Raw genomic sequence first — 10,000 nt, forward strand, 5'->3', positions numbered from 1 at the left:
CTCTCTCTTGTCTCTCTCCTCTCTCTCTCTGTCTCTCTCTCTCTGTCTCTCTCTCTCTCTCTCTCTCTCTCTCTCTCTCTGTCTCTCTCTCTCTCTCTCTCTGTCTCTCTCTCTCTCTCTCTCTCTCTCTCTCTCTCTCTACCCTTCTCTCTCTACGTCCTAAGCGGTCTCTCCATCTCTGTGTCTGTGTCTCATCCACTCTCTCACTATGAGACTCAACTCTCTAGTCTACATCTGCCTTTTCCATGTCTTTCATTCATTATTTCATCACATCTGCACATTTCACTCTTTACACTCCTCTCAACCAGCCACAAGTCATCCGGCCATCTTACTAATGATTCCTCCAGTTTACCTTACACGACTCACACCAACATCCTACCTGCAACCTCTACCCAGCACCCCCCACCACCACCTTCCCAAACCTAGCCCTCAGCTGCCCTCCCGCCCAACTACTTACATCTAACCCCTGCCTCCAACCTCCCTCCCCAACCTAGCTCACTGTTGCATCCCCCTCCAACCTCCCTTCCCCCAAAAACCTCCCACCTCCCTCAAACCCCACTAAATGCACCCCTACCCAATCACCCGACCACCTTATCCCTCCCCCAACTTTCTACACATCTCCCAGCCTTCAACTGCACCCAATCATCCTCTCCCTCCCTCCCACCCCCTCCCCCAAACCTTCCCCCTGAGAGCGCCCCGTCCCCCTTACGCTGTGTGAGGCTGAGGGTTCCCCAGGCACCCGGTAACCCTCTAGTGCCCAGGTCGTTCTGGTTCAGAGCTGCGAGGCACACACCTTGCCCTGTCCTCCCGTTACATCACACACCTCACACACACCACACACACACACACCTTTACACAGCCGTTAATGGTTACCGGTAATCACTCCACTCATCCACCAGAAGAGCAGGTATTTTACTATTTATTATCCTCTGCACGGCCTGGGGGAGCCTGGGGGAGCCTGGGGGAGCCTGGGGGAGCCCAGAAAGGGAAGGAGGGAGGAGAGGGGTGAATGTTTGGGGCAGGTCACTGAGGGTGGAATGATTTTTTATCTTGAGATATTGTCCACATAACGACAGTTATATATGGATATATGTGCCTGAGTATGAATGAGCGAGAGAATGGAGACGCGAGGCGGAAGATGGAGGAAGGAGAGAGAGAGAGAGAGAGAGAGAGAGAGAGAATGAAAGAGAGTGTGTGTGTACATCCTCCTCAGCTCCAATGGCAGGCCTGCGCTGGTACATCACACAAACCTGGCTGGGAGGTGTTACGATGAGGTGCTGACGGTGTTGATGATGTAACAAGAGGAAGAAGCTGAACGTGTCCTTGTGTCCTCACAGCAATACTAGAATGGACATGAACCTTCTTATGATGGGATAAAGGTCAGCCATGTTGGTCAGGGCATTGGTCAACCGTGGTTTGACAGTGCTGTGAAGAATGCATCTGCACTGTATGTTTGTTAGCTACATAGCCAGACAGTTTTAGCAGAATGATTCCATTAATCAAATGAACTGCCAATATGCCAACATTCCATTCAAACAACACAGTCAACCCACAGCCATACACTGGCTGAAATCAGTTGATGATAGGATTTAGACAAGTTGTAAATACAACAAGTACTGATTGTATCATATAATAGCACTCACAGCATTCCAAGAAAACTAAAATTGCGAGATTAAAAGTCTGTTTACATATATTTTGGAGGCTTTTTACAGAGGTGGAAAAAGTGACCAATTGTCATACTTGAGTAAAAGTAAAGAGACCTTAATAGAAAATGACTCAAATAAAAGTGAAAGTCACCCAGTATAAATTAAATATACTTAAGTATTGAAAGTAGATGTAATTGCAAAAATGTACTTAAGTATCAAAAGTGAAAGTATAAATCATTTCAAATTCCTTATATCAAAACCAGTTGAGCTGACAGCCGTTTTGCACTGTTTAGCTATGGCTTTAGTCATCAGTCTAGCAAGAGGGCAATATTTTATTCATGTCGTAGTGTGTAGTAGCTTTCACCTGGAATTGTTTATTTATGTCTGAGAAAAAAACACTTTTTGACCCATATGATCTAGTACACAATAAAAGTATAATAAAACATTTACAAAGATGATGATAAATGAACTTACATTGTGAATGAATAAGCCATTTCATACGTTATAATATGTCCACATATAGTTATAATCTGTTTTAGGAACAGCTACCCAAAATATGTCACCTTCTTTATTACCTTACCAAACATATCATGACATTAGTGATAGTCAAAATCTATCAAATGTGTGATGGTGTAAATCAACATTTAGGCTATTTAAACAGCATGCTTTCCTCCTATAGACAAGGGGAGAAGGGCTATGTAAAGGGCACGGTTTTGTTTAACTTCCACAAATATAACTTTTTTTAGATTTATGGAAGTGTGTAGGTCCCATTATTTATCGTAGCGCTAGAAAGGTAACGTTGCAGTGATATAAATTGATGTAATGCTGCTGCTGACCACCAGAGGGAGGCAAATACAAGTTTATTTATCAGGCCTTTTTGAAAACTTTTATTTAAGTTGGCAGGTCAGTTAAGAGCAAATTCTTATTTTCAGTGATGGCCTAGGAACAGTAGGTTAACTGCCTTGATCAGAATGACAGACTTTTACCTTATCAGCTCGGGGATTCGATCTTGCAACCTTTACGGTTGCTAGTCCAACGCTCTAACCACTAGGCTACCTGCCACCCCGATGGCCTATTGCTAGATTGCTGTCTTCTGACATGAAATGGTGGAAAACTAATAAAATAAGTCATGTAAACATATACATATTGTTAAGAGGTTGCAAACCCGACTGCACAATGATCCATTTTTTATTTATTACTGATAGACATCATTTACAAACAAAGCATTTGTGTTGAGTGAGTCCGCCAGATCAGAGGCAGTAGGGAGGCCCAGGGATGTCCTCTTGATAAGTGCGTAAATTGGACCATTTTCCTGTCTTGCGAAGCATTCAAAATGTAATGAGTAATTTTGCGTGTCAGGGAAAATGTATGGCTTGAAAAGTACATTGCTTTATTTAGGAATGTAGTGAAGTTGTTGAAAAAATATAAAAAGTAAAGTAGAAATACCCCAAAAAACGACTCTTTTTACTTAAGTACTTTACAACACTGGCTATTAATACTGACAATTGGTATAAACCCTTATAAACTATCTTTCTAATTATATGACAATCTTTTAGGTTGACAATAATTATATTACACAATTTCTGATATATCACATGCCTTACTTTTATTTTCCTGCATAAGTAAAATCAGGAATCTACTGCCATAGCAACCTGCAGCTGTCCAGAAACACAAAAGTTCACCTTGGTAGCACTATAGAGATCCAATTAAATTACTAGAGGGGCCATGTCATAAATCCTCAAAGTTCCAGAATGGGGTGAAAATGGAAGCAATATTGGACAGGGAGAACTTCAAACCAGTCTAATTGGAATGACTGGTTACTAGATTGTTCATGTAGCATGAATGTGACAATAACAAGATCGCTATGGTAACTTGATTGATGATGTAGCATGCAGTAATTATACATGTGCATTGAAAGAGTGTGACAAGTACAAAGCTAGGAGACCACAAGGACTGAGGAAGGTGTACATACAAGGGTGTATATGTGCACAGCATTGATCAGTACATATACAGTGCCTTGCAAAAGTATTCATCCCCCTTGGTGTTTTTCCTACTTTGGTGCATTATAACCTGTAATTTAAATGGATTTTATTTGGATTTCATGTAGTGGACATACACAAAATAGTCCAAATTGGTCAAGTGAAATTCAAAATATTACTTGTTTCAAAAAATCAAACAAAAACAACATCGGAAAAGTGGTGCGTGTATATGTATTCACCCCTTTGCTATGAAGCCCCTAAATAAGATCTGGTGCAACCAATTACCTTCAGAAATCACATAATTAGTTCAATAAAGTCCAATAAAGTCCAAGTGTGCAATCTAAGTGTCACATGAATATATACATCTGTTCTGAAAGGCCCCAGAGTCTGCAACACCACTAAGCAAGGGGCACCGTGAAGGTGTCAAGAAGCTCTCCAAGCAGGTCAGGGACAAAGTTGTGGAGAAGTACAGATCAGGATTGGGTTATAAAAAAATATCAGAAACTTTGAACATCCCACAGAGCACCATTAAATCCATTACTAGAAAATGGAAAGAATATGGCACCACAACAAACCTGCCAAGAGAGGGCCGCCCACCAAAACTCACAGACCAGGCAAGGAGGGCATTAATCAGAGAGGCAACAAAGATACCAAAGATAACCCTGAAGGAGCTGCAAAGCTCCACAGCGGAGATTGGAGCATCTATCCATAGGACCACTTTAAGCCATACACTCCACAGAGCTGGGCTTTACAGAAGAGTGGCCAGAAAAAAGCCATTGCTTAAAGAAAAAAATAAGCAAACACATTTGGTGTTTGCCAAAAGGCATGTGGGAGACTCCCAAACATATGGAAGAAGGTACTCTGGTCAGATGAGACTAAAATGTTGCTTTTTGGCCATCAAGGAAAACGCTATGTCTGGCACAAACTCAACACCTCTTATCACCCAGAGAACACCATCCCCACCGTGAAGCATGGTGGTGGCAGCATCATGCTGTGGGGATGTTTTTCATCGGCAGGGACTGGGAAACTGGTCAGAATTGAAAGAATGATGGATGGCGCTAAATACAGAGAAATTCTTGAGGGAAACCTGTTTCAGTCTTCCAGAGATTTGAGACTGGGACCTTCCAGCAGGACAATGACCCTAAGCATACTGATAAAGCAACACGAGTAGGTTTAAGGGGCAACATGTAAATGTCTTGGAATGGCCTAGTCAAAGCCCAGACCTCAATCCAAATGACAATCTGTGGTATGACTTAAAGATTGCTGTACACCAGCGGAACCCATCCAACTCGAAGGAGCTGGTGTAGTTTTGCCTTGAAGAATGGGCAAAAATCCCAGTGGCTAGATGTGCCAAGCTTATAGAGACATACCCCAAGAGATTTGCAGCTGTAATTGCTGCAAAAGGTGTCTCTACAAAGTATTGACTTTGGTGGGGTGAATAGTTATGCACGCTCAAGTTTTCAATTTTTTTGTCTAATTTCTTGTTTGTTTCATGATAAAAATGTTGCATCTTCAAAGTGGTAGCCATGTTGGGTAAATCAAATGATACAAACCCCCCTAAAATCCATTTTAATTCCAGGTTGTAAGGCAACAAAATAGGAAAAATGCCAAAGGGGGTGAATACTTTCGCAAGCCACTGTATACTGTTATGTATGATGTGTATTTTTGTGGAAGGGGGATAGACAGTAGTTTGAACTGCCTATATTTGGTGGTCCTCAACGTGGCTGTTGCTATGGAGACTGATAGGTTTGTTGACTCTCTCTGCGAGTTTAAAATCACTCCACTGGCCTACTGCACCCTCTCCAGCATGACTTCCCCCTCCCTCCCCTCCAAGAGGATGCTTCCCTCCCTCCTTTCTCCCTCCTTACTTCTCTCTTTCCTATATTTCTCCTTACTCCTCCTTTTCTACTCCCTGCCTTCCTTACCTCTGGTGGCCTGTTCTCCTCTCCCCCAACCTTTCAACCCTCCTCCTCTCCACCCTTCCCAGCCCACTCCCTTCCTCTTCTCCTCCTCTCCTCCTCTTGTCCACTTCCTCCATTTGCTCAGGGCTACCCTGATGCTCAGGGTTAGGGCTCCACTTGTTTCTGTGGAGCCTTGATTTGTTGAGTCTCACATAGGGGGAGACAAGACTGTCGAGTTAAGGTTTTTGACTCAACAAATCCGCTTCTGGCACCATCATTGAATGACACTGGACTGTCACAATGATCGAGAACTGCATGTTTACGAGCATTTGAATCTCTGTGTGTGTGTGTGTGTGTGTGTGTGTGTGTGTTTGTATGTGTGCGTATGTCTGTGTGTGCATGCATGTGTGTGAAGATGTATCGTGCGCGTGTCTGTTTTTATGGTTACGGTATGTAGATAAACAGTATCCACTGTTCTACGGTGTCTACAATATTTACTGTTCTCTCTCAATGAGCAGAAAACTACCCCAAAATACATTTGTTAGATCCCACGCCTAAACTGCACTGTGTTGTACAGTGTTAGAGTACGTCCGTGCCTTGCGGGGCCCATTAGATTACAGTAGATTTAATGAGATGATTGTCTCAGTTAGGACCTGGCTAATTGATCGTTATTAAGAGATAAGATCAGTTTTACTGTTTAATTAATTCAGACGTTACTGTGAAAAAAGGCTCCAGGTACTTTCCACCTGACCCACTCCACCTATTTAGAGAGAACTTTGTAGAATATTGTGTTTAGTTATTTGACTAAGTAAATTGCTGAGTAGGATCGATAAGTATTGCTGTTAAATGAATACAGGGATAGATAGATAGATAGATAGATAGATAAGTAGAGGGCTGAACCGATTCCTCTAACCATCAGTGAATGGCTTTGAGGATCCAACAGGAGAGTAGGGCTGCAGTCCAAACACACCCCCTCTGCCCTCGCGCCAGCCACTTTCCCTCTGGAGAATCCCTGTCGAAACCAGATGCAGTTTAATTGCTATCTTAAGTGGAGGTCCAATTCCCAAACGTTGCCCCCTCGACCCTCACTTTCGCTCGAAGGAGCGAGTGAACAACCATGATCACTTGTGGGGTTGATATGACCCACAATTCAATGCAAACTGTAGTCACATGTCAAACTCTGGTGGTCAGACAAAATTATGATTTTATCGTTGGCAAATTGGCTTAGTCTTGTAGTGAGGAGCCTATAAAATGTAGATAGCTCGCCTCCCAAGTGGCGCGGTGGTCTAACGCACTGCATCACAGTGCTAGCTGTTCCACTAGAGATTCTGGGTTCGAGTCCAGGCTCTGTTGCATCCGGCCGTGACCGGGAGACCCATGGGGCGGCACACAATTGGCCCAGCGTCGTCCGGGTTAGGGGAGGATTTGGCTGGCAGGGATGTTCTTGTCCCATCGCGCACTAGCGACTCCTGTGGCAGGCCAGGTGCAATGCACACTGACACGGTCGCCAGGTGTACGGTGTTTCCTCTGACACATCGGTGCGGCTGGCTTCCGGGTTAAGCGGGCATTGTGTCAACAAGCAGTGCGGCTTGGCTGGTTTGTGTTTCGGAGGACGCACGGCTCTCAACCTTTGTCTCTCCCGAGTCTGTTTGGGAGTTTCAGCAATGGGACAAGACTGTAACTACCAATTGGATACCACAAAATTGGGGAGAAAAAGAGGTAAAAAAAATGTACATAGCTTCATAAATATATTTTGGGGAATTCTGTAATTTATTGGAATAAATTATCAAACTATAAAACTATCTAGCCAGCTAGCCAGTTACTGTAGCTAGCTACCTGACAGGAGTGCTAGCTAGATACGTTAGCTTACTAGGTACATTAATAGCTTTAGGTTGGTTGTTTTTAAGTTAAACTTCAAGATTTCCACGAAGGACGTTGCCTCTCCGATCATCACTCTCCCTCACTTGGGCAAGGGACATTTAAGGTACACTCGGATGTAAAACGTCATTCAAGGGCTGAGGGTTTACGACCGAGGGCTGTCTACTTTGAGTTTGGACTGCAGCCTAGGTATAATATCATAGTGTCGGTAGTAAGTGAGTAGAAGTAATGATAATAGTATATATAGTGCTAGTAATATTCATAGTATTAAGTAGTACTACTAATAATGTAGTAAGTAATGTATATAGCAGGTAAATAGGTAATAATGCATGTAGCAGGTTTAAGACTACGCCACCTTTTGTAACAGAACCTAGTTACAATTGTTAGAATTTAGTAATGTTTAGATAGTCCCAGTAAGGCTTTCTATTTATATGTAATCAGAAAAAAGAAAGGTCTCCACTATTAGTAGTATTACGTAATCAAAAGAAATGGGTCTGCACTATTACCATTATTAAGGTAATCAAAGGAAATAAGTAAGTGTCATTTTTTTGTGAACAGGTATGTAAACATTCCATCTTCTACATCACAGTTGTTGTTGTTGTTGTCATAGCAACCAGAGTTGGTGGGAGGAGTCAGAGTGTTGGGGAGGGGGTTGGGGTTTATATCTATCCAAAAGCACTCCATCTTGCTTTCCTCTCCTATTTTCTCTGTCCGTCTCTCATATGGGTGTTTTCTCCTTCTCCAAACCCCTTCCCCCTTTCCTGTCTCTAGCTGTGTTTTCTATCTCTGTAAGTGTGTCTCTGTCTTTCTTCCTCTCTTTCTCCCTATCCCTCCATCTTTTGTTCTTTCTCTCTGTTGCTGTCACTGACCCTTTCTCGCTGTCGTTGCCTTGGTGATTTCTACAGGAGCTTCACAAAGTAAAGTAAAGTTCTGTCTCTGTCTGTCTCACTGTCTCTCTCTCTCTTTCTGTCTCTGCTGTCTCTCTCTTTCTCTTTGTCTGGTCCAAAATGGCTTCTCTCTCTTTCTTTCTTTGTTCCTCTAGTCGTTCCGCTCTCATTCTCGCCGTTTCTCGTTACCTTCTCTTCCTCCATTCACTGTTGTCACACCCACATTTGGTCTGCCTGTGGACCATTCCGGAACCCCTCCACCCTCAGGAACCAATTGGAACGCTTCATGATATCCCCCTAAAGTGATTCAACGCAGTACAAACCGGATGTATAGTGTATTGCTTAATGTAGCTAAAGCAAGTGTTAAAAATCTGAAAGATGCAATTCACCAATGAACATAGATGCTATCATTGTATTAATAGGTGTCTACAGTAGGCCATATACTGTAGCTAATTGCAACTTGCTATCTATAATATACTGTAGCTAATGCAACATGCTTCTTGCTAATGCTACTTACTATCATTGTATAGGTCTATATACTATAGCTTATGCTAATGCTAATGTTATATATAGTAGCTAATGCTCACACTATGTATTGCAGCTAAAGGTAACGCTAATCGCATATACTGGGCTATTGCTACATGGTAATGCTATATACGGTAGCTTATGCTACATGCTAATCGAATATACAGTAGCTGATGCTACATGCTAATGCTATATGCAGTAGCTAACGCTACATGCTAATGCTACATGCTAATGCTATATATGGTAGCTAATGCTACATGCTATCATTGTATAGGTGTCTATAATACAGTTGCTATAAATGCAAATTCTTAACGCCTATCCCAAGAAGAGCTTTTCTCTAATACTCTCATACTGCTCTGATAGAGAGGACTCTAATCAGTCTATTGAGGATCAGCAGAGTAAGGCATATTGATTATCGAAACACACACAAACAACACACTACAGTTGCCAAAGCCCAGACTCAATCAATCACCAATGAATTGAATTGTCTTGAGAATTTGAGAGAGCAGACCTCTGCAGTTCATAGTTAAAGGCTTGATGAAAGACCTCTCTCACACACACACACACACACACACTCTGCTCCTGCTCCTTGGCAGTCCTCCAGCCGACGGTCCTCGTTTTTAAAATGGCTGTCATTCCACTTACAGTAAAGATCAACTCTCTGATATGGTCCCCTTGACATCGAGATTTTTCTTTCCCTGATATTGTTTTATAGGCAGTACAAATCATGGATCTACAGCCCCTTACTGTTATGAATAAAAGCAAGTAGGCACATAAAAACACAGGATGCCGTTTGTCATTTACCACAACGGGCTGCATCTGAAATAGCACTCTATTCCCTATATAGAGCCCTAGGCCTGGTCAAAAGTGGTGCACTATATAGGGAATAGGGTGACATGTCGGACGCAGCCCTGATGACACAGACTAAATAATTCCTCCTTTTGGTTGAATGAACTGTTCTGTGTTCTATCTGTGATGTCACATCTCGTGACTGACATCAGCAATGTCATATGGCCACGTCCCAATCGTCTCAGATAGCATCCTTTCCTCGTCTCCTTTCCTTCAAGTCACATCACTTATCTGAGGGTGCCAAAAACCGGAATGGTATCCAGCCCTTTTATAGACAGCAGTATAAGGAGATAAGGAAAGGAAACCATTCAACCCTGTTGGGACTCAGCCCATAA

General features: G+C 42.6%; 1 pseudogene; it reads left to right on the forward strand.

Annotated features, from left to right (window-relative positions):
* Positions 1 to 10,000, forward strand: part of LOC115147876 (voltage-dependent P/Q-type calcium channel subunit alpha-1A-like) — a 184,189-nt pseudogene that overhangs the window by 123,154 nt on the left and 51,035 nt on the right.

Source organism: Salmo trutta, chromosome 14, assembly GCF_901001165.1.
Source record: "Salmo trutta chromosome 14, fSalTru1.1, whole genome shotgun sequence".
Taxonomy (NCBI): Eukaryota; Metazoa; Chordata; class Actinopteri; order Salmoniformes; family Salmonidae; genus Salmo; species Salmo trutta.